Below are 22368 nucleotides of genomic sequence, written 5' to 3'. Positions count from 1 at the left end.
TATTTTTTTTAAATTCGCAGCACGAAAACTAGGATTCACATGTGTTTCACGTAACACTTTTTCAATTCATTCATCTGGTCACAGTGTTTTACCTCTACAGCAGGACCCGGCAATGCTTTTAATGCAATCGGCATTAAAAGCTGCCACGTCAGTGGAGAACTGCACGAGTACTCTCGCTCTCATTTCAGACAAGGGGATTTGAATTGCCTTCTAGCCGCTCTCGCTCACGCCGGGCGCCGTGGCGTGTGTCTGTAATGCCAGCTACAGGGGCAGGTTGAGGCTGGCGGATCGCTTGAGCACGGGAGCTCTGTGCTGCAACTGGCTGTGCCGATCGGGAGTCCGCACTTAGCACGGCATCGACATGGCATTTCTGGGGGAGCTCGTGAATGCCAGGTCGTCTAAGGAGGGGTGAACCGGCCCAGGTCGGGAACGGAGCAGGTCAAAACCCCCGTGTCGCACCAGTAGTGGGACTGCTCCTGTGAGCGGATGTTGCAGTGCATCCTTTGCAAAACAACGAAACCCAGCCTCCTTTTTTTTCTATTTATTTTTTGAAGTACATGCTGACTAACTGATCCATTCCAAACATATCAAAACGAAATCCCACCTAAACTACTTTCCTCATTTATAGCGACCGCTTCTCGATGAACATAGAAATGCTAGCCGCCAGTTAAAGAAGTCAGACGGCCCAAACAGGCAACAGCACACAGCTCGGAGACACGGCAAAATTACAGTGCTCTCGACAGGTACACCCAATAGAAAAACGTCTCCCATCTAACAGAACAGCTAGGTCTGCACTTCTTTGGAAACTCGGGGGACCACAACAGTGGCAGGCGCTGGCTCGTTGGTCTAGGGGTATGATTCTCGCTTAGGGTGCGAGAGGTCCCGGGTTCAAATCCCGGACGAGCCCGTTTTTAATTCTTTTGTATTACACTTTTCCAATTACTATGCATTGCCGATACGCACGCTCAAATTCCATGAACAACAATATCACAGCGACCAAGGGCTGATTGCACAATGGTTAAACGAGGACTGCAGTCTTTGTTGAGTCTGCAAAGCAACTGCTTATGCATTAAACACAATTCTGACGTAACAGACTATAAAACCATTCAGCATCGAGTTTCTGTAGTTTATACAGCACTGTTTATTTTGGTAATGCATGTGCTTGTTTTTTTTTTTTTTTTTTTGGTATGTAGTTTAAAACAACCACAAAACTAGTGTAACAGATGGGCATTTTGTAGGTACAATTGTTTGTGTACATGTACAATCTAGCACTAGAACGGGTTAATTCATCTTTTCACACTGCACTAGATGCTGCTAATACATTACCTACCTCAAGCAAACCTCAAGCAAACGTCAAGCAAGCATTGGTGGTTCAGTGGTAGAATTCTCGCCTGCCACGCGGGAGGCCCGGGTTCGATTCCCGGCCAATGCAACCTTCTTTTTTACTTTATGTATACAATTACAGCCACACGCACCTGCCTTCAATCAGTAAAAAAAAAAAAATAAATCTCCCCGTCGGGGAATTGAACCCCGGTCTCCCGCGTGACAGGCGGGGATACTGACCACTATACTAACGAGGAAGGCACACGCTCCCTGCCACTATGGCAACGCATTTAGTTGCAAAGCGTCTAAGTCAAAACTGCCTGCTGAGCTTAATGGTTTACGGATCGAAAACAGTATAGTACAAAACAATTAAAAAAAAAAAAAAAACGGGCTCGTCCGCGATTTGAACCCGTGACCTCTCGCACCCAAAGCGAGAATCATACCCCTAGACCAACGAGCCAGCTTTCGGATTTATCCGGCGGCCGACGCGTGATTCAGTCTCTGGCAGCAAAATAAGTGCAGCATGACCAGAGTCCCGTTCCGTCTGCCGGTGCGGAATGCTGCTGGCACCTCAGAGGAGGGGGGGCTTAATACTCGCCAACGCAACCTTCTTTATTTTTTGGCATTCTTATAGTGCTGCTTTTTTTTATTTATTTATTTATTTATTTTTTTTAAATTCGCAGCACGAAAACTAGGATTCACATGTGTTTCACGTAACACTTTTTCAATTCATTCATCTGGTCACAGTGTTTTACCGCTACAGCAGGACCCGGCAATGCTTTTAATGCAATCGGCATTAAAAGCTGCCACGTCAGTGGAGAACTGCACGAGTACTCTCGCTCTCATTTCAGACAAGGGGATTTGAATTGCCTTCTAGCCGCTCTCGCTCACGCCGGGCGCCGTGGCGTGTGTCTGTAATGCCAGCTACAGGGGCAGGTTGAGGCTGGCGGATCGCTTGAGCACGGGAGCTCTGTGCTGCAACTGGCTGTGCCGATCGGGAGTCCGCACTTAGCACGGCATCGACATGGCATTTCTGGGGGAGCTCGTGAATGCCAGGTCGTCTAAGGAGGGGTGAACCGGCCCAGGTCGGGAACGGAGCAGGTCAAAACCCCCGTGTCGCACCAGTAGTGGGACTGCTCCTGTGAGCGGATGTTGCAGTGCATCCTTTGCAAAACAACGAAACCCAGCCTCCTTTTTTTTCTATTTATTTTTTGAAGTACATGCTGACTAACTGATCCATTCCAAACATATCAAAACGAAATCCCACCTAAACTACTTTCCTCATTTATAGCGACCGCTTCTCGATGAACATAGAAATGCTAGCCGCCAGTTAAAGAAGTCAGACGGCCCAAACAGGCAACAGCACACAGCTCGGAGACACGGCAAAATCACAGTGGTCTCGACAGGTACACCCAATAGAAAAACGTCTCCCATCTAACAGAACAGCTAGGTCTGCACTTCTTTGGAAACTCGGGGGACCACAACAGTGGCAGGCGCTGGCTCGTTGGTCTAGGGGTATGATTCTCGCTTAGGGTGCGAGAGGTCCCGGGTTCAAATCCCGGACGAGCCCGTTTTTAATTCTTTTGTATTACACTTTTCCAATTACTATGCATTGCCGATACGCACGCTCAAATTCCATGAACAACAATATCACAGCGACCAAGGGCTGATTGCACAATGGTTAAACGAGGACTGCAGTCTTTGTTGAGTCTGCAAAGCAACTGCTTATGCATTAAACACAATTCTGACGTAACAGACTATAAAACCATTCAGCATCGAGTTTCTGTAGTTTATACAGCACTGTTTATTTTGGTAACGCATGTGCTTGTTTTTTTTTTTTTTTTTTGGTATGTAGTTTAAAACAACCACAAAACTAGTGTAACAGATGGGCATTTTGTAGGTACAATTGTTTGTGTACATGTACAATCTAGCACTAGAACGGGTTAATTCATCTTTTCACACTGCACTAGATGCTGCTAATACATTACCTACCTCAAGCAAACCTCAAGCAAACGTCAAGCAAGCATTGGTGGTTCAGTGGTAGAATTCTCGTCTGCCACGCGGGAGGCCCGGGTTCGATTCCCGGCCAATGCAACCTTCTTTTTTACTTTATGTATACAATTACAGCCACACGCACCTGCCTTCAATCAGTAAAAAAAAAAAAATAAATCTCCCCGTCGGGGAATTGAACCCCGGTCTCCCGCGTGACAGGCGGGGATACTGACCACTATACTAACGAGGAAGGCACACGCTCCCTGCCACTATGGCAACGCATTTAGTTGCAAAGCGTCTAAGTCAAAACTGCCTGCTGAGCTTAATGGTTTACGGATCGAAAACAGTATAGTACAAAACAATTAAAAAAAAAAAAAAAAACGGGCTCGTCCGCGATTTGAACCCGTGACCTCTCGCACCCAAAGCGAGAATCATACCCCTAGACCAACGAGCCAGCTTTCGGATTTATCCGGCGGCCGACGCGTGATTCAGTCTCTGGCAGCAAAATAAGTGCAGCATGACCAGAGTCCCGTTCCGTCTGCCGGTGCGGAATGCTGCTGGCACCTCAGAGGAGGGGGGGCTTAATACTCGCCAACGCAACCTTCTTTATTTTTTGGCATTCTTATAGTGCTGCTTTTTTTTATTTATTTATTTATTTATTTTTTTTAAATTCGCAGCACGAAAACTAGGATTCACATGTGTTTCACGTAACACTTTTTCAATTCATTCATCTGGTCACAGTGTTTTACCTCTACAGCAGGACCCGGCAATGCTTTTAATGCAATCGGCATTAAAAGCTGCCACGTCAGTGGAGAACTGCACGAGTACTCTCGCTCTCATTTCAGACAAGGGGATTTGAATTGCCTTCTAGCCGCTCTCGCTCACGCCGGGCGCCGTGGCGTGTGTCTGTAATGCCAGCTACAGGGGCAGGTTGAGGCTGGCGGATCGCTTGAGCACGGGAGCTCTGTGCTGCAACTGGCTGTGCCGATCGGGAGTCCGCACTTAGCACGGCATCGACATGGCATTTCTGGGGGAGCTCGTGAATGCCAGGTCGTCTAAGGAGGGGTGAACCGGCCCAGGTCGGGAACGGAGCAGGTCAAAACCCCCGTGTCGCACCAGTAGTGGGACTGCTCCTGTGAGCGGATGTTGCAGTGCATCCTTTGCAAAACAACGAAACCCAGCCTCCTTTTTTTTCTATTTATTTTTTGAAGTACATGCTGACTAACTGATCCATTCCAAACATATCAAAACGAAATCCCACCTAAACTACTTTCCTCATTTATAGCGACCGCTTCTCGATGAACATAGAAATGCTAGCCGCCAGTTAAAGAAGTCAGACGGCCCAAACAGGCAACAGCACACAGCTCGGAGACACGGCAAAATTACAGTGCTCTCGACAGGTACACCCAATAGAAAAACGTCTCCCATCTAACAGAACAGCTAGGTCTGCACTTCTTTGGAAACTCGGGGGACCACAACAGTGGCAGGCGCTGGCTCGTTGGTCTAGGGGTATGATTCTCGCTTAGGGTGCGAGAGGTCCCGGGTTCAAATCCCGGACGAGCCCGTTTTTAATTCTTTTGTATTACACTTTTCCAATTACTATGCATTGCCGATACGCACGCTCAAATTCCATGAACAACAATATCACAGCGACCAAGGGCTGATTGCACAATGGTTAAACGAGGACTGCAGTCTTTGTTGAGTCTGCAAAGCAACTGCTTATGCATTAAACACAATTCTGACGTAACAGACTATAAAACCATTCAGCATCGAGTTTCTGTAGTTTATACAGCACTGTTTATTTTGGTAACGCATGTGCTTGTTTTTTTTTTTTTTTTTTTGGTATGTAGTTTAAAACAACCACAAAACTAGTGTAACAGATGGGCATTTTGTAGGTACAATTGTTTGTGTACATGTACAATCTAGCACTAGAACGGGTTAATTCATCTTTTCACTGCACTAGATGCTGCTAATACATTACCTACCTCAAGCAAACCTCAAGCAAACGTCAAGCAAGCATTGGTGGTTCAGTGGTAGAATTCTCGCCTGCCACGCGGGAGGCCCGGGTTCGATTCCCGGCCAATGCAACCTTCTTTTTTACTTTATGTATACAATTACAGCCACACGCACCTGCCTTCAATCAGTAAAAAAAAAAAAAAAATCTCCCCGTCGGGGAATTGAAGCCCGGTCTCCCGCGTGACAGGCGGGGATACTGACCACTATACTAACGAGGAAGGCACACGCTCCCTGCCACTATGGCAACGCATTTAGTTGCAAAGCGTCTAAGTCAAAACTGCCTGCTGAGCTTAATGGTTTACGGATCGAAAACAGTATAGTACAAAACAATTAAAAAAAAAAAAAAAACGGGCTCGTCCGGGATTTGAACCCGTGACCTCTCGCACCCAAAGCGAGAATCATACACCTAGACCAACGAGCCAGCTTTCGGTTTTATCCGGCGGCCGACGCGTGATTCAGTCTCTGGCAGCAAAATAAGTGCAGCATGACCAGAGTCCCGTTCCGTCTGCCGGTGCGGAATGCTGCTGGCACCTCAGAGGAGGGGGGTCTTAATACTCGCCAACGCAACCTTCTTTATTTTTTGGCATTCTTATAGTGCTGCTTTTTTTTATTTATTTATTTATTTATTTTTTTTAAATTCGCAGCACGAAAACTAGGATTCACATGTGTTTCACGTAACACTTTTTCAATTCATTCATCTGGTCACAGTGTTTTACCTCTACAGCAGGACCCGGCAATGCTTTTAATGCAATCGGCATTAAAAGCTGCCACGTCAGTGGAGAACTGCACGAGTACTCTCGCTCTCATTTCAGACAAGGGGATTTGAATTGCCTTCTAGCCGCTCTCGCTCACGCCGGGCGCCGTGGCGTGTGTCTGTAATGCCAGCTACAGGGGCAGGTTGAGGCTGGCGGATCGCTTGAGCACGGGAGCTCTGTGCTGCAACTGGCTGTGCCGATCGGGAGTCCGCACTTAGCACGGCATCGACATGGCATTTCTGGGGGAGCTCGTGAATGCCAGGTCGTCTAAGGAGGGGTGAACCGGCCCAGGTCGGGAACGGAGCAGGTCAAAACCCCCGTGTCGCACCAGTAGTGGGACTGCTCCTGTGAGCGGATGTTGCAGTGCATCCTTTGCAAAACAACGAAACCCAGCCTCCTTTTTTTTCTATTTATTTTTTGAAGTACATGCTGACTAACTGATCCATTCCAAACATATCAAAACGAAATCCCACCTAAACTACTTTCCTCATTTATAGCGACCGCTTCTCGATGAACATAGAAATGCTAGCCGCCAGTTAAAGAAGTCAGACGGCCCAAACAGGCAACAGCACACAGCTCGGAGACACGGCAAAATTACAGTGCTCTCGACAGGTACACCCAATAGAAAAACGTCTCCCATCTAACAGAACAGCTAGGTCTGCACTTCTTTGGAAACTCGGGGGACCACAACAGTGGCAGGCGCTGGCTCGTTGGTCTAGAGGTATGATTCTCGCTTAGGGTGCGAGAGGTCCCGGGTTCAAATCCCGGACGAGCCCGTTTTTAATTCTTTTGTATTACACTTTTCCAATTACTATGCATTGCCGATACGCACGCTCAAATTCCATGAACAACAATATCACAGCGACCAAGGGCTGATTGCACAATGGTTAAACGAGGACTGCAGTCTTTGTTGAGTCTGCAAAGCAACTGCTTATGCATTAAACACAATTCTGACGTAACAGACTATAAAACCATTCAGCATCGAGTTTCTGTAGTTTATACAGCACTGTTTATTTTGGTAATGCATGTGCTTGTTTTTTTTTTTTTTTTTTTGGTATGTAGTTTAAAACAACCACAAAACTAGTGTAACAGATGGGCATTTTGTAGGTACAATTGTTTGTGTACATGTACAATCTAGCACTAGAACGGGTTAATTCATCTTTTCACACTGCACTAGATGCTGCTAATACATTACCTACCTCAAGCAAACCTCAAGCAAACGTCAAGCAAGCATTGGTGGTTCAGTGGTAGAATTCTCGCCTGCCACGCGGGAGGCCCGGGTTCGATTCCCGGCCAATGCAACCTTCTTTTTTACTTTATGTATACAATTACAGCCACACGCACCTGCCTTCAATCAGTAAAAAAAAAAAAATAAATCTCCCCGTCGGGGAATTGAACCCCGGTCTCCCGCGTGACAGGCGGGGATACTGACCACTATACTAACGAGGAAGGCACACGCTCCCTGCCACTATGGCAACGCATTTAGTTGCAAAGCGTCTAAGTCAAAACTGCCTGCTGAGCTTAATGGTTTACGGATCGAAAACTGTATAGTACAAAACATTTAAAAAAAAAAAAAAACCGGCTCGTCCGGGATTTGAACCCGTGACCTCTCGCACCCAAAGCGAGAATCATACACCTAGACCAACGAGCCAGCTTTCGGTTTTATCCGGCGGCCGACGCGTGATTCAGTCTCTGGCAGCAAAATAAGTGCAGCATGACCAGAGTCCCGTTCCGTCTGCCGGTGCGGAATGCTGCTGGCACCTCAGAGGAGGGGGGTCTTAATACTCGCCAACGCAACCTTCTTTATTTTTTGGCATTCTTATAGTGCTGCTTTTTTTTATTTATTTATTTATTTATTTTTTTTAAATTCGCAGCACGAAAACTAGGATTCACATGTGTTTCACGTAACACTTTTTCAATTCATTCATCTGGTCACAGTGTTTTACCGCTACAGCAGGACCCGGCAATGCTTTTAATGCAATCGGCATTAAAAGCTGCCACGTCAGTGGAGAACTGCACGAGTACTCTCGCTCTCATTTCAGACAAGGGGATTTGAATTGCCTTCTAGCCGCTCTCGCTCACGCCGGGCGCCGTGGCGTGTGTCTGTAATGCCAGCTACAGGGGCAGGTTGAGGCTGGCGGATCGCTTGAGCACGGGAGCTCTGTGCTGCAACTGGCTGTGCCGATCGGGAGTCCGCACTTAGCACGGCATCGACATGGCATTTCTGGGGGAGCTCGTGAATGCCAGGTCGTCTAAGGAGGGGTGAACCGGCCCAGGTCGGGAACGGAGCAGGTCAAAACCCCCGTGTCGCACCAGTAGTGGGACTGCTCCTGTGAGCGGATGTTGCAGTGCATCCTTTGCAAAACAACGAAACCCAGCCTCCTTTTTTTTCTATTTATTTTTTGAAGTACATGCTGACTAACTGATCCATTCCAAACATATCAAAACGAAATCCCACCTAAACTACTTTCCTCATTTATAGCGACCGCTTCTCGATGAACATAGAAATGCTAGCCGCCAGTTAAAGAAGTCAGACGGCCCAAACAGGCAACAGCACACAGCTCGGAGACACGGCAAAATTACAGTGCTCTCGACAGGTACACCCAATAGAAAAACGTCTCCCATCTAACAGAACAGCTAGGTCTGCACTTCTTTGGAAACTCGGGGGACCACAACAGTGGCAGGCGCTGGCTCGTTGGTCTAGGGGTATGATTCTCGCTTCGGGTGCGAGAGGTCCCGGGTTCAAATCCCGGACGAGCCCGTTTTTAATTCTTTTGTATTACACTTTTCCAATTACTATGCATTGCCGATACGCACGCTCAAATTCCATGAACAACAATATCACAGCGACCAAGGGCTGATTGCACAATGGTTAAACGAAGACTGCAGTCTTTGTTGAGTCTGCAAAGCAACTGCTTATGCATTAAACACAATTCTGACGTAACAGACTATAAAACCATTCAGCATCGAGTTTCTGTAGTTTATACAGCACTGTTTATTTTGGTAACGCATCTGCTTGTTTTTTTTTTTTTGTTTTTTTTTATTTTGGTATGTAGTTTAAAACAACCACATAACTAGTGTAACAGATGGGCATTTTGTAGGTACAATTGTTTGTGTACATGTACAATCTAGCACTAGAACGGGTTAATTCATCTTTTCACACTGCACTAGATGCTGCTAATACATTACCTACCTCAAGCAAACCTCAAGCAAACGTCAAGCAAGCATTGGTGGTTCAGTGGTAGAATTCTCGCCTGCGACGCGGGAGGCCCGGGTTCGATTCTCGGCCAATGCAACCTTCTTTTTTACTTTATGTATACAATTACAGCCACACGCACCTGCCTTCAATCAGTAAAAAAAAAAATAAATCTCCCCGTCGGGGAATTGAACCCCGGTCTCCCGCGTGACAGGCGGGGATACTGACCACTATACTAACGAGGAAGGCACACGCTCCCTGCCACTATGGCAACGCATTTAGTTGCAAAGCGTCTAAGTCAAAACTGCCTGCTGAGCTTAATGGTTTACGGATCGAAAACAGTATAGTACAAAACAATTAAAAAAAAAAAAAAAACGGGCTCGTCAGGGATTTGAACCCGTGACCTCTCGCACCCAAAGCGAGAATCATACACCTAGACCAACGAGCCAGCTTTCGGTTTTATCCGGCGGCCGACGCGTGATTCAGTCTCTGGCAGCAAAATAAGTGCAGCATGACCAGAGTCCCGTTCCGTCTGCCGGTGCGGAATGCTGCTGGCACCTCAGAGGAGGGGGGTCTTAATACTCGCCAACGCAACCTTCTTTATTTTTTGGCATTCTTATAGTGCTGCTTTTTTTTATTTATCTATTTATTTATTTTTTTTAAATTCGCAGCACGAAAACTAGGATTCACATGTGTTTCACGTAACACTTTTTCAATTCATTCATCTGGTCACAGTGTTTTACCGCTACAGCAGGACCCGGCAATGCTTTTAATGCAATCGGCATTAAAAGCTGCCACGTCAGTGGAGAACTGCACGAGTACTCTCGCTCTCATTTCAGACAAGGGGATTTGAATTGCCTTCTAGCCGCTCTCGCTCACGCCGGGCGCCGTGGCGTGTGTCTGTAATGCCAGCTACAGGGGCAGGTTGAGGCTGGCGGATCGCTTGAGCACGGGAGCTCTGTGCTGCAACTGGCTGTGCCGATCGGGAGTCCGCACTTAGCACGGCATCGACATGGCATTTCTGGGGGAGCTCGTGAATGCCAGGTCGTCTAAGGAGGGGTGAACCGGCCCAGGTCGGGAACGGAGCAGGTCAAAACCCCCGTGTCGCACCAGTAGTGGGACTGCTCCTGTGAGCGGATGTTGCAGTGCATCCTTTGCAAAACAACGAAACCCAGCCTCCTTTTTTTTCTATTTATTTTTTGAAGTACATGCTGACTAACTGATCCATTCCAAACATATCAAAACGAAATCCCACCTAAACTACTTTCCTCATTTATAGCGACCGCTTCTCGATGCCCATAGAAATGCTAGCCGCCAGTTAAAGAAGTCAGACGGCCCAAACAGGCAACAGCACACAGCTCGGAGACACGGCAAAATTACAGTGCTCTCGACAGGTACACCCAATATCAACGTGTCTCCCATCTAACAGAACAGCCAGGTCTGCACTTCTTTGGAAACTCGGGGGACCAAAACCAAGACCGTGGCAGGCACTGGCTCGTTGGTCTAGGGGTATGATTCTCGCTTCGGGTGCGAGAGGTCCCGGGTTCAAATCCCGGACGAGCCCGTTTTTAATTCTTTTGTATTACACTTTTCCAATTACTATGCATTGCCGATACGCACGCTCAAATTCCATGAACAACAATATCACAGCGACCAAGGGCTGATTGCACAATGGTTAAACGAAGACTGCAGTCTTTGTTGAGTCTGCAAAGCAACTGCTTATGCATTAAACACAATTCTGACGTAACAGACTATAAAACCATTCAGCATCGAGTTTCTGTAGTTTATACAGCACTGTTTATTTTGGTAACGCATCTGCTTGTTTTTTTTTTGTTTTTTTTTTTTTTTATTTTGGTATGACGTTTAAAACAACCACATAACTAGTGTAACAGATGGGCATTTTGTAGGTACAATTGTTTGTGTACATGTACAATCTAGCACTAGAACGGGTTAATTCATCTTTTCACACTGCACTAGATGCTGCTAATACATTACCTACCTCAAGCAAACCTCAAGCAAACGTCAAGCAAGCATTGGTGGTTCAGTGGTAGAATTCTCGCCTGCCACGCGGGAGGCCCGGGTTCGATTCCCGGCCAATGCAACCTTCTTTTTTACTTTATGTATACAATTACAGCCACACGCACCTGCCTTCAATCAGTAAAAAAAAAAAAAAAATCTCCCCGTCGGGGAATTGAACCCCGGTCTCCCGCGTGACAGGCGGGGATACTGACCACTATACTAACGAGGAAGGCACACGCTCCCTGCCACTATGGCAACGCATTTAGTTGCAAAGCGTCTAAGTCAAAACTGCCTGCTGAGCTTAATGGTTTACGGATCGAAAACAGTATAGTACAAAACAATTAAAAAAAAAAAAAAACGGGCTCGTCCGGGATTTGAACCCGGGACCTCTCGCACCCAAAGCGAGAATCATACCCCTAGACCAACGAGCCAGCTTTCGGTTTTATCCGGCGGCCGACGCGTGATTCAGTCTCTGGCAGCAAAATAAGTGCAGCATGACCAGAGTCCCGTTCCGTCTGCCGGTGCGGAATGCTGCTGGCACCTCAGAGGAGGGGGGGCTTAATACTCGCCAACGCAACCTTCTTTATTTTTTGGCATTCTTATAGTGCTGCTTTTTTTTATTTATTTATTTATTTATTTTTTTTAAATTCGCAGCACGAAAACTAGGATTCACATGTGTTTCACGTAACACTTTTTCAATTCATTCATCTGGTCACAGTGTTTTACCGCTACAGCAGGACCCGGCAATGCTTTTAATGCAATCGGCATTAAAAGCTGCCACGTCAGTGGAGAACTGCACGAGTACTCTCGCTCTCATTTCAGACAAGGGGATTTGAATTGCCTTCTAGCCGCTCTCGCTCACGCCGGGCGCCGTGGCGTGTGTCTGTAATGCCAGCTACAGGGGCAGGTTGAGGCTGGCGGATCGCTTGAGCACGGGAGCTCTGTGCTGCAACTGGCTGTGCCGATCGGGAGTCCGCACTTAGCACGGCATCGACATGGCATTTCTGGGGGAGCTCGTGAATGCCAGGTCGTCTAAGGAGGGGTGAACCGGCCCAGGTCGGGAACGGAGCAGGTCAAAACCCCCGTGTCGCACCAGTAGTGGGACTGCTCCTGTGAGCGGATGTTGCAGTGCATCCTTTGCAAAACAACGAAACCCAGCCTCCTTTTTTTTCTATTTATTTTTTGAAGTACATGCTGACTAACTGATCCATTCCAAACATATCAAAACGAAATCCCACCTAAACTACTTTCCTCATTTATAGCGACCGCTTCTCGATGCCCATAGAAATGCTAGCCGCCAGTTAAAGAAGTCAGACGGCCCAAACAGGCAACAGCACACAGCTCGGAGACACGGCAAAATTACAGTGCTCTCGACAGGTACACCCAATATCAACGTGTCTCCCATCTAACAGAACAGCCAGGTCTGCACTTCTTTGGAAACTCGGGGGACCAAAACCAAAACCGTGGCAGGCGCTGGCTCGTTGGTCTAGGGGTATGATTCTCGCTTCGGGTGCGAGAGGTCCCGGGTTCAAATCCCGGACGAGCCCGTTTTTAATTCTTTTGTATTACACTTTTCCAATTACTATGCATTGCCGATACGCACGCTCAAATTCCATGAACAACAATATCACAGCGACCAAGGGCTGATTGCACAATGGTTAAACGAAGACTGCAGTCTTTGTTGAGTCTGCAAAGCAACTGCTTATGCATTAAACACAATTCTGACGTAACAGACTATAAAACCATTCAGCATCGAGTTTCTGTAGTTTATACAGCACTGTTTATTTTGGTAACGCATCTGCTTGTTTTTTTTTTTTTTTTTTTTGGTATGTAGTTTAAAACAACCACATAACTAGTGTAACAGATGGGCATTTTGTAGGTACAATTGTTTGTGTACATGTACAATCTAGCACTAGAACGGGTTAATTCATCTTTTCACACTGCACTAGATGCTGCTAATACATTACCTACCTCAAGCAAACCTCAAGCAAACGTCAAGCAAGCATTGGTGGTTCAGTGGTAGAATTCTCGCCTGCCACGCGGGAGGCCCGGGTTCGATTCCCGGCCAATGCAACCTTCTTTTTTACTTTATGTATACAATTACAGCCACACGCACTTGCCTTCAATCAGTAAAAAAAAAAAAAAAAATCTCCCCGTCGGGGAATTGAACCCCGGTCTCCCGCGTGACAGGCGGGGATACTGACCACTATACTAACGAGGAAGGCACACGCTCCCTGCCACTATGGCAACGCATTTAGTTGCAAAGCGTCTAAGTCAAAACTGCCTGCTGAGCTTAATGGTTTACGGATCGAAAACAGTATAGTACAAAACAATAAAAAAAAAAAAAACGGGCTCGTCCGGGATTTGAACCCGGGACCTCTCGCACCCAAAGCGAGAATCATACCCCTAGACCAACGAGCCAGCTTTCGGTTTTATCCGGCGGCCGACGCGTGATTCAGTCTCTGGCAGCAAAATAAGTGCAGCATGACCAGAGTCCCGTTCCGTCTGCCGGTGCGGAATGCTGCTGGCACCTCAGAGGAGGGGGGGCTTAATACTCGCCAACGCAACCTTCTTTATTTTTTGGCATTCTTATAGTGCTGCTTTTTTTTTATTTATTTATTTTTTTATTTTTTTTAAATTCGCAGCACGAAAACTAGGATTCACATGTGTTTCACGTAACACTTTTTCAATTCATTCATCTGGTCACAGTGTTTTACCGCTACAGCAGGACCCGGCAATGCTTTTAATGCAATCGGCATTAAAAGCTGCCACGTCAGTGGAGAACTGCACGAGTACTCTCGCTCTCATTTCAGACAAGGGGATTTGAATTGCCTTCTAGCCGCTCTCGCTCACGCCGGGCGCCGTGGCGTGTGTCTGTAATGCCAGCTACAGGGGCAGGTTGAGGCTGGCGGATCGCTTGAGCACGGGAGCTCTGTGCTGCAACTGGCTGTGCCGATCGGGAGTCCGCACTTAGCACGGCATCGACATGGCATTTCTGGGGGAGCTCGTGAATGCCAGGTCGTCTAAGGAGGGGTGAACCGGCCCAGGTCGGGAACGGAGCAGGTCAAAACCCCCGTGTCGCACCAGTAGTGGGACTGCTCCTGTGAGCGGATGTTGCAGTGCATCCTTTGCAAAACAACGAAACCCAGCCTCCTTTTTTTTCTATTTATTTTTTGAAGTACATGCTGACTAACTGATCCATTCCAAACATATCAAAACGAAATCCCACCTAAACTACTTTCCTCATTTATAGCGACCGCTTCTCGATGCCCATAGAAATGCTAGCCGCCAGTTAAAGAAGTCAGACGGCCCAAACAGGCAACAGCACACAGCTCGGAGACACGGCAAAATTACAGTGCTCTCGACAGGTACACCCAATATCAACGTGTCTCCCATCTAACAGAACAGCCAGGTCTGCACTTCTTTGGAAACTCGGGGGACCAAAACCAAAACCGTGGCAGGCGCTGGCTCGTTGGTCTAGGGGTATGATTCTCGCTTCGGGTGCGAGAGGTCCCGGGTTCAAATCCCGGACGAGCCCGTTTTTAATTCTTTTGTATTACACTTTTCCAATTACTATGCATTGCCGATACGCACGCTCAAATTCCATGAACAACAATATCACAGCGACCAAGGGCTGATTGCACAATGGTTAAACGAAGACTGCAGTCTTTGTTGAGTCTGCAAAGCAACTGCTTATGCATTAAACACAATTCTGACGTAACAGACTATAAAACCATTCAGCATCGAGTTTCTGTAGTTTATACAGCACTGTTTATTTTGGTAACGCATCTGCTTGTTTTTTTTTTTTTTTTTTTTGGTATGTAGTTTAAAACAACCACATAACTAGTGTAACAGATGGGCATTTTGTAGGTACAATTGTTTGTGTACATGTACAATCTAGCACTAGAACGGGTTAATTCATCTTTTCACACTGCACTAGATGCTGCTAATACATTACCTACCTCAAGCAAACCTCAAGCAAACGTCAAGCAAGCATTGGTGGTTCAGTGGTAGAATTCTCGCCTGCCACGCGGGAGGCCCGGGTTCGATTCCCGGCCAATGCAACCTTCTTTTTTACTTTATGTATACAATTACAGCCACACGCACTTGCCTTCAATCAGTAAAAAAAAAAAAAAAAATCTCCCCGTCGGGGAATTGAACCCCGGTCTCCCGCGTGACAGGCGGGGATACTGACCACTATACTAACGAGGAAGGCACACGCTCCCTGCCACTATGGCAACGCATTTAGTTGCAAAGCGTCTAAGTCAAAACTGCCTGCTGAGCTTAATGGTTTACGGATCGAAAACAGTATAGTACAAAACAATAAAAAAAAAAAAAACGGGCTCGTCCGGGATTTGAACCCGGGACCTCTCGCACCCAAAGCGAGAATCATACCCCTAGACCAACGAGCCAGCTTTCGGTTTTATCCGGCGGCCGACGCGTGATTCAGTCTCTGGCAGCAAAATAAGTGCAGCATGACCAGAGTCCCGTTCCGTCTGCCGGTGCGGAATGCTGCTGGCACCTCAGAGGAGGGGGGGCTTAATACTCGCCAACGCAACCTTCTTTATTTTTTGGCATTCTTATAGTGCTGCTTTTTTTTTATTTATTTATTTTTTTATTTTTTTTAAATTCGCAGCACGAAAACTAGGATTCACATGTGTTTCACGTAACACTTTTTCAATTCATTCATCTGGTCACAGTGTTTTACCGCTACAGCAGGACCCGGCAATGCTTTTAATGCAATCGGCATTAAAAGCTGCCACGTCAGTGGAGAACTGCACGAGTACTCTCGCTCTCATTTCAGACAAGGGGATTTGAATTGCCTTCTAGCCGCTCTCGCTCACGCCGGGCGCCGTGGCGTGTGTCTGTAATGCCAGCTACAGGGGCAGGTTGAGGCTGGCGGATCGCTTGAGCACGGGAGCTCTGTGCTGCAACTGGCTGTGCCGATCGGGAGTCCGCACTTAGCACGGCATCGACATGGCATTTCTGGGGGAGCTCGTGAATGCCAGGTCGTCTAAGGAGGGGTGAACCGGCCCAGGTCGGGAACGGAGCAGGTCAAAACCCCCGTGTCGCACCAGTAGTGGGACTGCTCCTGTGAGCGGATGTTGCAGTGCATCCTTTGCAAAACAACGAAACCCAGCCTCCTTTTTTTTCTATTTATTTTTTGAAGTACATGCTGACTAACTGATCCATTCCAAACATATCAAAACGAAATCCCACCTAAACTACTTTCCTCATTTATAGCGACCGCTTCTCGATGCCCATAGAAATGCTAGCCGCCAGTTAAAGAAGTCAGACGGCCCAAACAGGCAACAGCACACAGCTCGGAGACACGGCAAAATTACAGTGCTCTCGACAGGTACACCCAATATCAACGTGTCTCCCATCTAACAGAACAGCCAGGTCTGCACTTCTTTGGAAACTCGGGGGACCAAAACCAAAACCGTGGCAGGCGCTGGCTCGTTGGTCTAGGGGTATGATTCTCGCTTCGGGTGCGAGAGGTCCCGGGTTCAAATCCCGGACGAGCCCGTTTTTAATTCTTTTGTATTACACTTTTCCAATTACTATGCATTGCCGATACGCACGCTCAAATTCCATGAACAACAATATCACAGCGACCAAGGGCTGATTGCACAATGGTTAAACGAAGACTGCAGTCTTTGTTGAGTCTGCAAAGCAACTGCTTATGCATTAAACACAATTCTGACGTAACAGACTATAAAACCATTCAGCATCGAGTTTCTGTAGTTTATACAGCACTGTTTATTTTGGTAACGCATCTGCTTGTTTTTTTTTTTTTTTTTTTTTTTTTTATTTTGGTATGTAGTTTAAAACAACCACATAACTAGTGTAACAGATGGGCATTTTGTAGGTACAATTGTTTGTGTACATGTACAATCTAGCACTAGAACGGGTTAATTCATCTTTTCACACTGCACTAGAGGCTGCTAATACATTACCTACCTCAAGCAAACCTCAAGCAAACGTCAATCAAGCATTGGTGGTTCAGTGGTAGAATTCTCGCCTGCCACGCGGGAGGCCCGGGTTCGATTCCCGGCCAATGCAACCTTCTTTTTTACTTTATGTATACAATTACAGCCACACGCACCTGCCTTCAATCAGTAAAAAAAAAAAAAAAATCTCCCCGTCGGGGAATTGAACCCCGGTCACCCGCGTGACAGGCGGGGATACTGACCACTATACTAACGAGGAAGGCACACGCTCCCTGCCACTATGGCAACGCATTTAGTTGCAAAGCGTCTAAGTCAAAACTGCCTGCTGAGCTTAATGGTTTACGGATCGAAAACAGTATAGTACAAAACAATTAAAAAAAAAAAAAAAACGGGCTCGTCCGGGATTTGAACCCGGGACCTCTCGCACCCAAAGCGAGAATCATACCCCTAGACCAACGAGCCAGCTTTCGGTTTTATCCGGCGGCCGACGCGTGATTCAGTCTCTGGCAGCAAAATAAGTGCAGCATGACCAGAGTCCCGTTCCGTCTGCCGGTGCGGAATGCTGCTGGCACCTCAGAGGAGGGGGGGCTTAATACTCGCCAACGCAACCTTCTTTATTTTTTGGCATTCTTATAGTGCTGCTTTTTTTTATTTATTTATTTTTTTATTTTTTTTAAATTCGCAGCACGAAAACTAGGATTCACATGTGTTTCACGTAACACTTTTTCAATTCATTCATCTGGTCACAGTGTTTTACCGCTACAGCAGGACCCGGCAATGCTTTTAATGCAATCGGCATTAAAAGCTGCCACGTCAGTGGAGAACTGCACGAGTACTCTCGCTCTCATTTCAGACAAGGGGATTTGAATTGCCTTCTAGCCGCTCTCGCTCACGCCGGGCGCCGTGGCGTGTGTCTGTAATGCCAGCTACAGGGGCAGGTTTAGGCTGGCGGATCGCTTGAGCATGAGAGCTCTGTGCTGCAACTGGCTGTGCCGATCGGGAGTCCGCACTTAGCACGGCATCGACATGGCATTTCTGGGGGAGCTCGTGAATGCCAGGTCGTCTAAGGAGGGGTGAACCGGCCCAGGTCGGGAACGGAGCAGGTCAAAACCCCCGTGTCGCACCAGTAGTGGGACTGCTCCTGTGAGCGGATGTTGCAGTGCATCCTTTGCAAAACAACGAAACCCAGCCTCCTTTTTTTTCTATTTATTTTTTGAAGTACATGCTGACTAACTGATCCATTCCAAACATATCAAAACGAAATCCCACCTAAACTACTTTCCTCATTTATAGCGACCGCTTCTCGATGCCCATAGAAATGCTAGCCGCCAGTTAAAGAAGTCAGACGGCCCAAACAGGCAACAGCACACAGCTCGGAGACACGGCAAAATTACAGTGCTCTCGACAGGTACACCCAATATCAACGTGTCTCCCATCTAACAGAACAGCCAGGTCTGCACTTCTTTGGAAACTCGGGGGACCAAAACCAAAACCGTGGCAGGCGCTGGCTCGTTGGTCTAGGGGTATGATTCTCGCTTCGGGTGCGAGAGGTCCCGGGTTCAAATCCCGGACGAGCCCGTTTTTAATTCTTTTGTATTACACTTTTCCAATTACTATGCATTGCCGATACGCACGCTCAAATTCCATGAACAACAATATCACAGCGACCAAGGGCTGATTGCACAATGGTTAAACGAAGACTGCAGTCTTTGTTGAGTCTGCAAAGCAACTGCTTATGCATTAAACACAATTCTGACGTAACAGACTATAAAACCATTCAGCATCGAGTTTCTGTAGTTTATACAGCACTGTTTATTTTGGTAACGCATCTGCTTGTTTTTTTTTTTTTTATTTTTTTTTTATTTTGGTATGTAGTTTAAAACAACCACATAACTAGTGTAACAGATGGGCATTTTGTAGGTACAATTGTTTGTGTACATGTACAATCTAGCACTAGAACGGGTTAATTCATCTTTTCACACTGCACTAGAGGCTGCTAATACATTACCTACCTCAAGCAAACCTCAAGCAAACGTCAATCAAGCATTGGTGGTTCAGTGGTAGAATTCTCGCCTGCCACGCGGGAGGCCCGGGTTCGATTCCCGGCCAATGCAACCTTCTTTTTTACTTTATGTATACAATTACAGCCACACGCACCTGCCTTCAATCAGTAAAAAAAAAAAAAAAATCTCCCCGTCGGGGAATTGAACCCCGGTCACCCGCGTGACAGGCGGGGATACTGACCACTATACTAACGAGGAAGGCACACGCTCCCTGCCACTATGGCAACGCATTTAGTTGCAAAGCGTCTAAGTCAAAACTGCCTGCTGAGCTTAATGGTTTACGGATCGAAAACAGTATAGTACAAAACAATTAAAAAAAAAAAAAAACGGGCTCGTCCGGGATTTGAACCCGGGACCTCTCGCACCCAAAGCGAGAATCATACCCCTAGACCAACGAGCCAGCTTTCGGTTTTATCCGGCGGCCGACGCGTGATTCAGTCTCTGGCAGCAAAATAAGTGCAGCATGACCAGAGTCCCGTTCCGTCTGCCGGTGCGGAATGCTGCTGGCACCTCAGAGGAGGGGGGGCTTAATACTCGCCAACGCAACCTTCTTTATTTTTTGGCATTCTTATAGTGCTGCTTTTTTTTTATTTATTTATTTTTTTTAAATTCGCAGCACGAAAACTAGGATTCACATGTGTTTCACGTAACACTTTTTCAATTCATTCATCTGGTCACAGTGTTTTACCGCTACAGCAGGACCCGGCAATGCTTTTAATGCAATCGGCATTAAAAGCTGCCACGTCAGTGGAGAACTGCACGAGTACTCTCGCTCTCATTTCAGACAAGGGGATTTGAATTGCCTTCTAGCCGCTCTCGCTCACGCCGGGCGCCGTGGCGTGTGTCTGTAATGCCAGCTACAGGGGCAGGTTGAGGCTGGCGGATCGCTTGAGCACGGGAGCTCTGTGCTGCAACTGGCTGTGCCGATCGGGAGTCCGCACTTAGCACGGCATCGACATGGCATTTCTGGGGGAGCTCGTGAATGCCAGGTCGTCTAAGGAGGGGTGAACCGGCCCAGGTCGGGAACGGAGCAGGTCAAAACCCCCGTGTCGCACCAGTAGTGGGACTGCTCCTGTGAGCGGATGTTGCAGTGCATCCTTTGCAAAACAACGAAACCCAGCCTCCTTTTTTTTCTATTTATTTTTTGAAGTACATGCTGACTAACTGATCCATTCCAAACATATCAAAACGAAATCCCACCTAAACTACTTTCCTCATTTATAGCGACCGCTTCTCGATGAACATAGAAATGCTAGCCGCCAGTTAAAGAAGTCAGACGGCCCAAACAGGCAACAGCACACAGCTCGGAGACACGGCAAAATTACAGTGCTCTCGACAGGTACACCCAATAGAAAAACGTCTCCCATCTAACAGAACAGCTAGGTCTGCACTTCTTTGGAAACTCGGGGGACCACAACAGTGGCAGGCGCTGGCTCGTTGGTCTAGGGGTATGATTCTCGCTTAGGGTGCGAGAGGTCCCGGGTTCAAATCCCGGACGAGCCCGTTTTTAATTCTTTTGTATTACACTTTTCCAATTACTATGCATTGCCGATACGCACGCTCAAATTCCATGAACAACAATATCACAGCGACCAAGGGCTGATTGCACAATGGTTAAACGAGGACTGCAGTCTTTGTTGAGTCTGCAAAGCAACTGCTTATGCATTAAACACAATTCTGACGTAACAGACTATAAAACCATTCAGCATCGAGTTTCTGTAGTTTATACAGCACTGTTTATTTTGGTAACGCATGTGCTTGTTTTTTTTTTTTTTTTTTTGGTATGTAGTTTAAAACAACCACAAAACTAGTGTAACAGATGGGCATTTTGTACGTACAATTGTTTGTGTACATGTACAATCTAGCACTAGAACGGGTTAATTCATCTTTTCACACTGCACTAGATGCTGCTAATACATTACCTACCTCAAGCAAACCTCAAGCAAACGTCAAGCAAGCATTGGTGGTTCAGTGGTAGAATTCTCGCCTGCCACGCGGGAGGCCCGGGTTCGATTCCCGGCCAATGCAACCTTCTTTTTTACTTTATGTATACAATTACAGCCACACGCACCTGCCTTCAATCAGTAAAAAAAAAAAAAAAATCTCCCCGTCGGGGAATTGAACCCCGGTCTCCCGCGTGACAGGCGGGGATACTGACCACTATACTAACGAGGAAGGCACACGCTCCCTGCCACTATGGCAACGCATTTAGTTGCAAAGCGTCTAAGTCAAAACTGCCTGCTGAGCTTAATGGTTTACGGATCGAAAACAGTATAGTACAAAACAATAAAAAAAAAAAAAAACGGGCTCGTCCGGGATTTGAACCCGGGACCTCTCGCACCCAAAGCGAGAATCATACCCCTAGACCAACGAGCCAGCTTTCGGTTTTATCCGGCGGCCGACGCGTGATTCAGTCTCTGGCAGCAAAATAAGTGCAGCATGACCAGAGTCCCGTTCCGTCTGCCGGTGCGGAATGCTGCTGGCACCTCAGAGGAGGGGGGGCTTAATACTCGCCAACGCAACCTTCTTTATTTTTTGGCATTCTTATAGTGCTGCTTTTTTTTTATTTATTTATTTATTTATTTTTTTTTAAATTCGCAGCACGAAAACTAGGATTCACATGTGTTTCACGTAACACTTTTTCAATTCATTCATCTGGTCACAGTGTTTTACCGCTACAGCAGGACCCGGCAATGCTTTTAATGCAATCGGCATTAAAAGCTGCCACGTCAGTGGAGAACTGCACGAGTACTCTCGCTCTCATTTCAGACAAGGGGATTTGAATTGCCTTCTAGCCGCTCTCGCTCACGCCGGGCGCCGTGGCGTGTGTCTGTAATGCCAGCTACAGGGGCAGGTTGAGGCTGGCGGATCGCTTGAGCACGGGAGCTCTGTGCTGCAACTGGCTGTGCCGATCGGGAGTCCGCACTTAGCACGGCATCGACATGGCATTTCTGGGGGAGCTCGTGAATGCCAGGTCGTCTAAGGAGGGGTGAACCGGCCCAGGTCGGGAACGGAGCAGGTCAAAACCCCCGTGTCGCACCAGTAGTGGG

General features: G+C 47.1%; 39 non-coding genes across 39 annotated transcripts; 22 read left to right on the top strand and 17 right to left on the bottom strand.

Moving 5' to 3' along the window:
* Window positions 1–835: 835 nt before the first annotated feature.
* On the top strand, window positions 836–907 carry trnap-agg (transfer RNA proline (anticodon AGG)). Its single transcript has one exon. It is a non-coding gene; the product is annotated as a tRNA-Pro (tRNA).
* Window positions 908–1361: 454 nt separating this feature from the next.
* trnag-gcc (transfer RNA glycine (anticodon GCC)) lies at window positions 1362–1432 on the top strand. The gene has a single exon. It is a non-coding gene; the product is annotated as a tRNA-Gly (tRNA).
* A 76-nt stretch (window positions 1433–1508) lies between these two features.
* On the bottom strand, window positions 1509–1580 carry trnad-guc (transfer RNA aspartic acid (anticodon GUC)). The gene has a single exon. It is a non-coding gene; the product is annotated as a tRNA-Asp (tRNA).
* Window positions 1581–2821: 1241 nt separating this feature from the next.
* On the top strand, window positions 2822–2893 carry trnap-agg (transfer RNA proline (anticodon AGG)). Its single transcript has one exon. It is a non-coding gene; the product is annotated as a tRNA-Pro (tRNA).
* Window positions 2894–3346: 453 nt separating this feature from the next.
* trnag-gcc (transfer RNA glycine (anticodon GCC)) lies at window positions 3347–3417 on the top strand. Its single transcript has one exon. It is a non-coding gene; the product is annotated as a tRNA-Gly (tRNA).
* A 76-nt stretch (window positions 3418–3493) lies between these two features.
* trnad-guc (transfer RNA aspartic acid (anticodon GUC)) lies at window positions 3494–3565 on the bottom strand. The gene has a single exon. It is a non-coding gene; the product is annotated as a tRNA-Asp (tRNA).
* Window positions 3566–4807: 1242 nt separating this feature from the next.
* Window positions 4808–4879, top strand: trnap-agg (transfer RNA proline (anticodon AGG)). The gene has a single exon. It is a non-coding gene; the product is annotated as a tRNA-Pro (tRNA).
* A 452-nt stretch (window positions 4880–5331) lies between these two features.
* Window positions 5332–5402, top strand: trnag-gcc (transfer RNA glycine (anticodon GCC)). The gene has a single exon. It is a non-coding gene; the product is annotated as a tRNA-Gly (tRNA).
* A 1388-nt stretch (window positions 5403–6790) lies between these two features.
* Window positions 6791–6862, top strand: trnap-agg (transfer RNA proline (anticodon AGG)). The gene has a single exon. It is a non-coding gene; the product is annotated as a tRNA-Pro (tRNA).
* Window positions 6863–7316: 454 nt separating this feature from the next.
* On the top strand, window positions 7317–7387 carry trnag-gcc (transfer RNA glycine (anticodon GCC)). The gene has a single exon. It is a non-coding gene; the product is annotated as a tRNA-Gly (tRNA).
* Window positions 7388–7463: 76 nt separating this feature from the next.
* Window positions 7464–7535, bottom strand: trnad-guc (transfer RNA aspartic acid (anticodon GUC)). The gene has a single exon. It is a non-coding gene; the product is annotated as a tRNA-Asp (tRNA).
* A 130-nt stretch (window positions 7536–7665) lies between these two features.
* Window positions 7666–7737, bottom strand: trnap-ugg (transfer RNA proline (anticodon UGG)). Its single transcript has one exon. It is a non-coding gene; the product is annotated as a tRNA-Pro (tRNA).
* Window positions 7738–8775: 1038 nt separating this feature from the next.
* On the top strand, window positions 8776–8847 carry trnap-cgg (transfer RNA proline (anticodon CGG)). The gene has a single exon. It is a non-coding gene; the product is annotated as a tRNA-Pro (tRNA).
* Window positions 8848–9310: 463 nt separating this feature from the next.
* Window positions 9311–9381, top strand: trnar-gcg (transfer RNA arginine (anticodon GCG)). The gene has a single exon. It is a non-coding gene; the product is annotated as a tRNA-Arg (tRNA).
* A 74-nt stretch (window positions 9382–9455) lies between these two features.
* trnad-guc (transfer RNA aspartic acid (anticodon GUC)) lies at window positions 9456–9527 on the bottom strand. Its single transcript has one exon. It is a non-coding gene; the product is annotated as a tRNA-Asp (tRNA).
* A 1247-nt stretch (window positions 9528–10774) lies between these two features.
* On the top strand, window positions 10775–10846 carry trnap-cgg (transfer RNA proline (anticodon CGG)). Its single transcript has one exon. It is a non-coding gene; the product is annotated as a tRNA-Pro (tRNA).
* A 466-nt stretch (window positions 10847–11312) lies between these two features.
* Window positions 11313–11383, top strand: trnag-gcc (transfer RNA glycine (anticodon GCC)). The gene has a single exon. It is a non-coding gene; the product is annotated as a tRNA-Gly (tRNA).
* A 75-nt stretch (window positions 11384–11458) lies between these two features.
* trnad-guc (transfer RNA aspartic acid (anticodon GUC)) lies at window positions 11459–11530 on the bottom strand. Its single transcript has one exon. It is a non-coding gene; the product is annotated as a tRNA-Asp (tRNA).
* Window positions 11531–11660: 130 nt separating this feature from the next.
* On the bottom strand, window positions 11661–11732 carry trnap-ugg (transfer RNA proline (anticodon UGG)). Its single transcript has one exon. It is a non-coding gene; the product is annotated as a tRNA-Pro (tRNA).
* Window positions 11733–12776: 1044 nt separating this feature from the next.
* On the top strand, window positions 12777–12848 carry trnap-cgg (transfer RNA proline (anticodon CGG)). Its single transcript has one exon. It is a non-coding gene; the product is annotated as a tRNA-Pro (tRNA).
* Window positions 12849–13303: 455 nt separating this feature from the next.
* trnag-gcc (transfer RNA glycine (anticodon GCC)) lies at window positions 13304–13374 on the top strand. The gene has a single exon. It is a non-coding gene; the product is annotated as a tRNA-Gly (tRNA).
* A 76-nt stretch (window positions 13375–13450) lies between these two features.
* Window positions 13451–13522, bottom strand: trnad-guc (transfer RNA aspartic acid (anticodon GUC)). The gene has a single exon. It is a non-coding gene; the product is annotated as a tRNA-Asp (tRNA).
* Window positions 13523–13650: 128 nt separating this feature from the next.
* trnap-ugg (transfer RNA proline (anticodon UGG)) lies at window positions 13651–13722 on the bottom strand. The gene has a single exon. It is a non-coding gene; the product is annotated as a tRNA-Pro (tRNA).
* Window positions 13723–14767: 1045 nt separating this feature from the next.
* On the top strand, window positions 14768–14839 carry trnap-cgg (transfer RNA proline (anticodon CGG)). The gene has a single exon. It is a non-coding gene; the product is annotated as a tRNA-Pro (tRNA).
* Window positions 14840–15294: 455 nt separating this feature from the next.
* trnag-gcc (transfer RNA glycine (anticodon GCC)) lies at window positions 15295–15365 on the top strand. The gene has a single exon. It is a non-coding gene; the product is annotated as a tRNA-Gly (tRNA).
* A 76-nt stretch (window positions 15366–15441) lies between these two features.
* Window positions 15442–15513, bottom strand: trnad-guc (transfer RNA aspartic acid (anticodon GUC)). The gene has a single exon. It is a non-coding gene; the product is annotated as a tRNA-Asp (tRNA).
* Window positions 15514–15641: 128 nt separating this feature from the next.
* Window positions 15642–15713, bottom strand: trnap-ugg (transfer RNA proline (anticodon UGG)). The gene has a single exon. It is a non-coding gene; the product is annotated as a tRNA-Pro (tRNA).
* Window positions 15714–16758: 1045 nt separating this feature from the next.
* Window positions 16759–16830, top strand: trnap-cgg (transfer RNA proline (anticodon CGG)). The gene has a single exon. It is a non-coding gene; the product is annotated as a tRNA-Pro (tRNA).
* Window positions 16831–17296: 466 nt separating this feature from the next.
* trnag-gcc (transfer RNA glycine (anticodon GCC)) lies at window positions 17297–17367 on the top strand. Its single transcript has one exon. It is a non-coding gene; the product is annotated as a tRNA-Gly (tRNA).
* Window positions 17368–17442: 75 nt separating this feature from the next.
* trnad-guc (transfer RNA aspartic acid (anticodon GUC)) lies at window positions 17443–17514 on the bottom strand. Its single transcript has one exon. It is a non-coding gene; the product is annotated as a tRNA-Asp (tRNA).
* Window positions 17515–17645: 131 nt separating this feature from the next.
* trnap-ugg (transfer RNA proline (anticodon UGG)) lies at window positions 17646–17717 on the bottom strand. Its single transcript has one exon. It is a non-coding gene; the product is annotated as a tRNA-Pro (tRNA).
* A 1044-nt stretch (window positions 17718–18761) lies between these two features.
* Window positions 18762–18833, top strand: trnap-cgg (transfer RNA proline (anticodon CGG)). Its single transcript has one exon. It is a non-coding gene; the product is annotated as a tRNA-Pro (tRNA).
* A 465-nt stretch (window positions 18834–19298) lies between these two features.
* On the top strand, window positions 19299–19369 carry trnag-gcc (transfer RNA glycine (anticodon GCC)). Its single transcript has one exon. It is a non-coding gene; the product is annotated as a tRNA-Gly (tRNA).
* Window positions 19370–19444: 75 nt separating this feature from the next.
* On the bottom strand, window positions 19445–19516 carry trnad-guc (transfer RNA aspartic acid (anticodon GUC)). Its single transcript has one exon. It is a non-coding gene; the product is annotated as a tRNA-Asp (tRNA).
* Window positions 19517–19646: 130 nt separating this feature from the next.
* Window positions 19647–19718, bottom strand: trnap-ugg (transfer RNA proline (anticodon UGG)). Its single transcript has one exon. It is a non-coding gene; the product is annotated as a tRNA-Pro (tRNA).
* A 1031-nt stretch (window positions 19719–20749) lies between these two features.
* Window positions 20750–20821, top strand: trnap-agg (transfer RNA proline (anticodon AGG)). The gene has a single exon. It is a non-coding gene; the product is annotated as a tRNA-Pro (tRNA).
* Window positions 20822–21275: 454 nt separating this feature from the next.
* On the top strand, window positions 21276–21346 carry trnag-gcc (transfer RNA glycine (anticodon GCC)). Its single transcript has one exon. It is a non-coding gene; the product is annotated as a tRNA-Gly (tRNA).
* A 75-nt stretch (window positions 21347–21421) lies between these two features.
* On the bottom strand, window positions 21422–21493 carry trnad-guc (transfer RNA aspartic acid (anticodon GUC)). The gene has a single exon. It is a non-coding gene; the product is annotated as a tRNA-Asp (tRNA).
* A 129-nt stretch (window positions 21494–21622) lies between these two features.
* Window positions 21623–21694, bottom strand: trnap-ugg (transfer RNA proline (anticodon UGG)). The gene has a single exon. It is a non-coding gene; the product is annotated as a tRNA-Pro (tRNA).
* Window positions 21695–22368: the final 674 nt, after the last annotated feature.

Source organism: Acipenser ruthenus, chromosome 55 (assembly GCF_902713425.1).
Source record: "Acipenser ruthenus chromosome 55, fAciRut3.2 maternal haplotype, whole genome shotgun sequence".
Classification (NCBI taxonomy): Eukaryota; Metazoa; Chordata; class Actinopteri; order Acipenseriformes; family Acipenseridae; genus Acipenser; species Acipenser ruthenus.
This window is presented reverse-complemented; position numbering and strand designations above follow the sequence as displayed.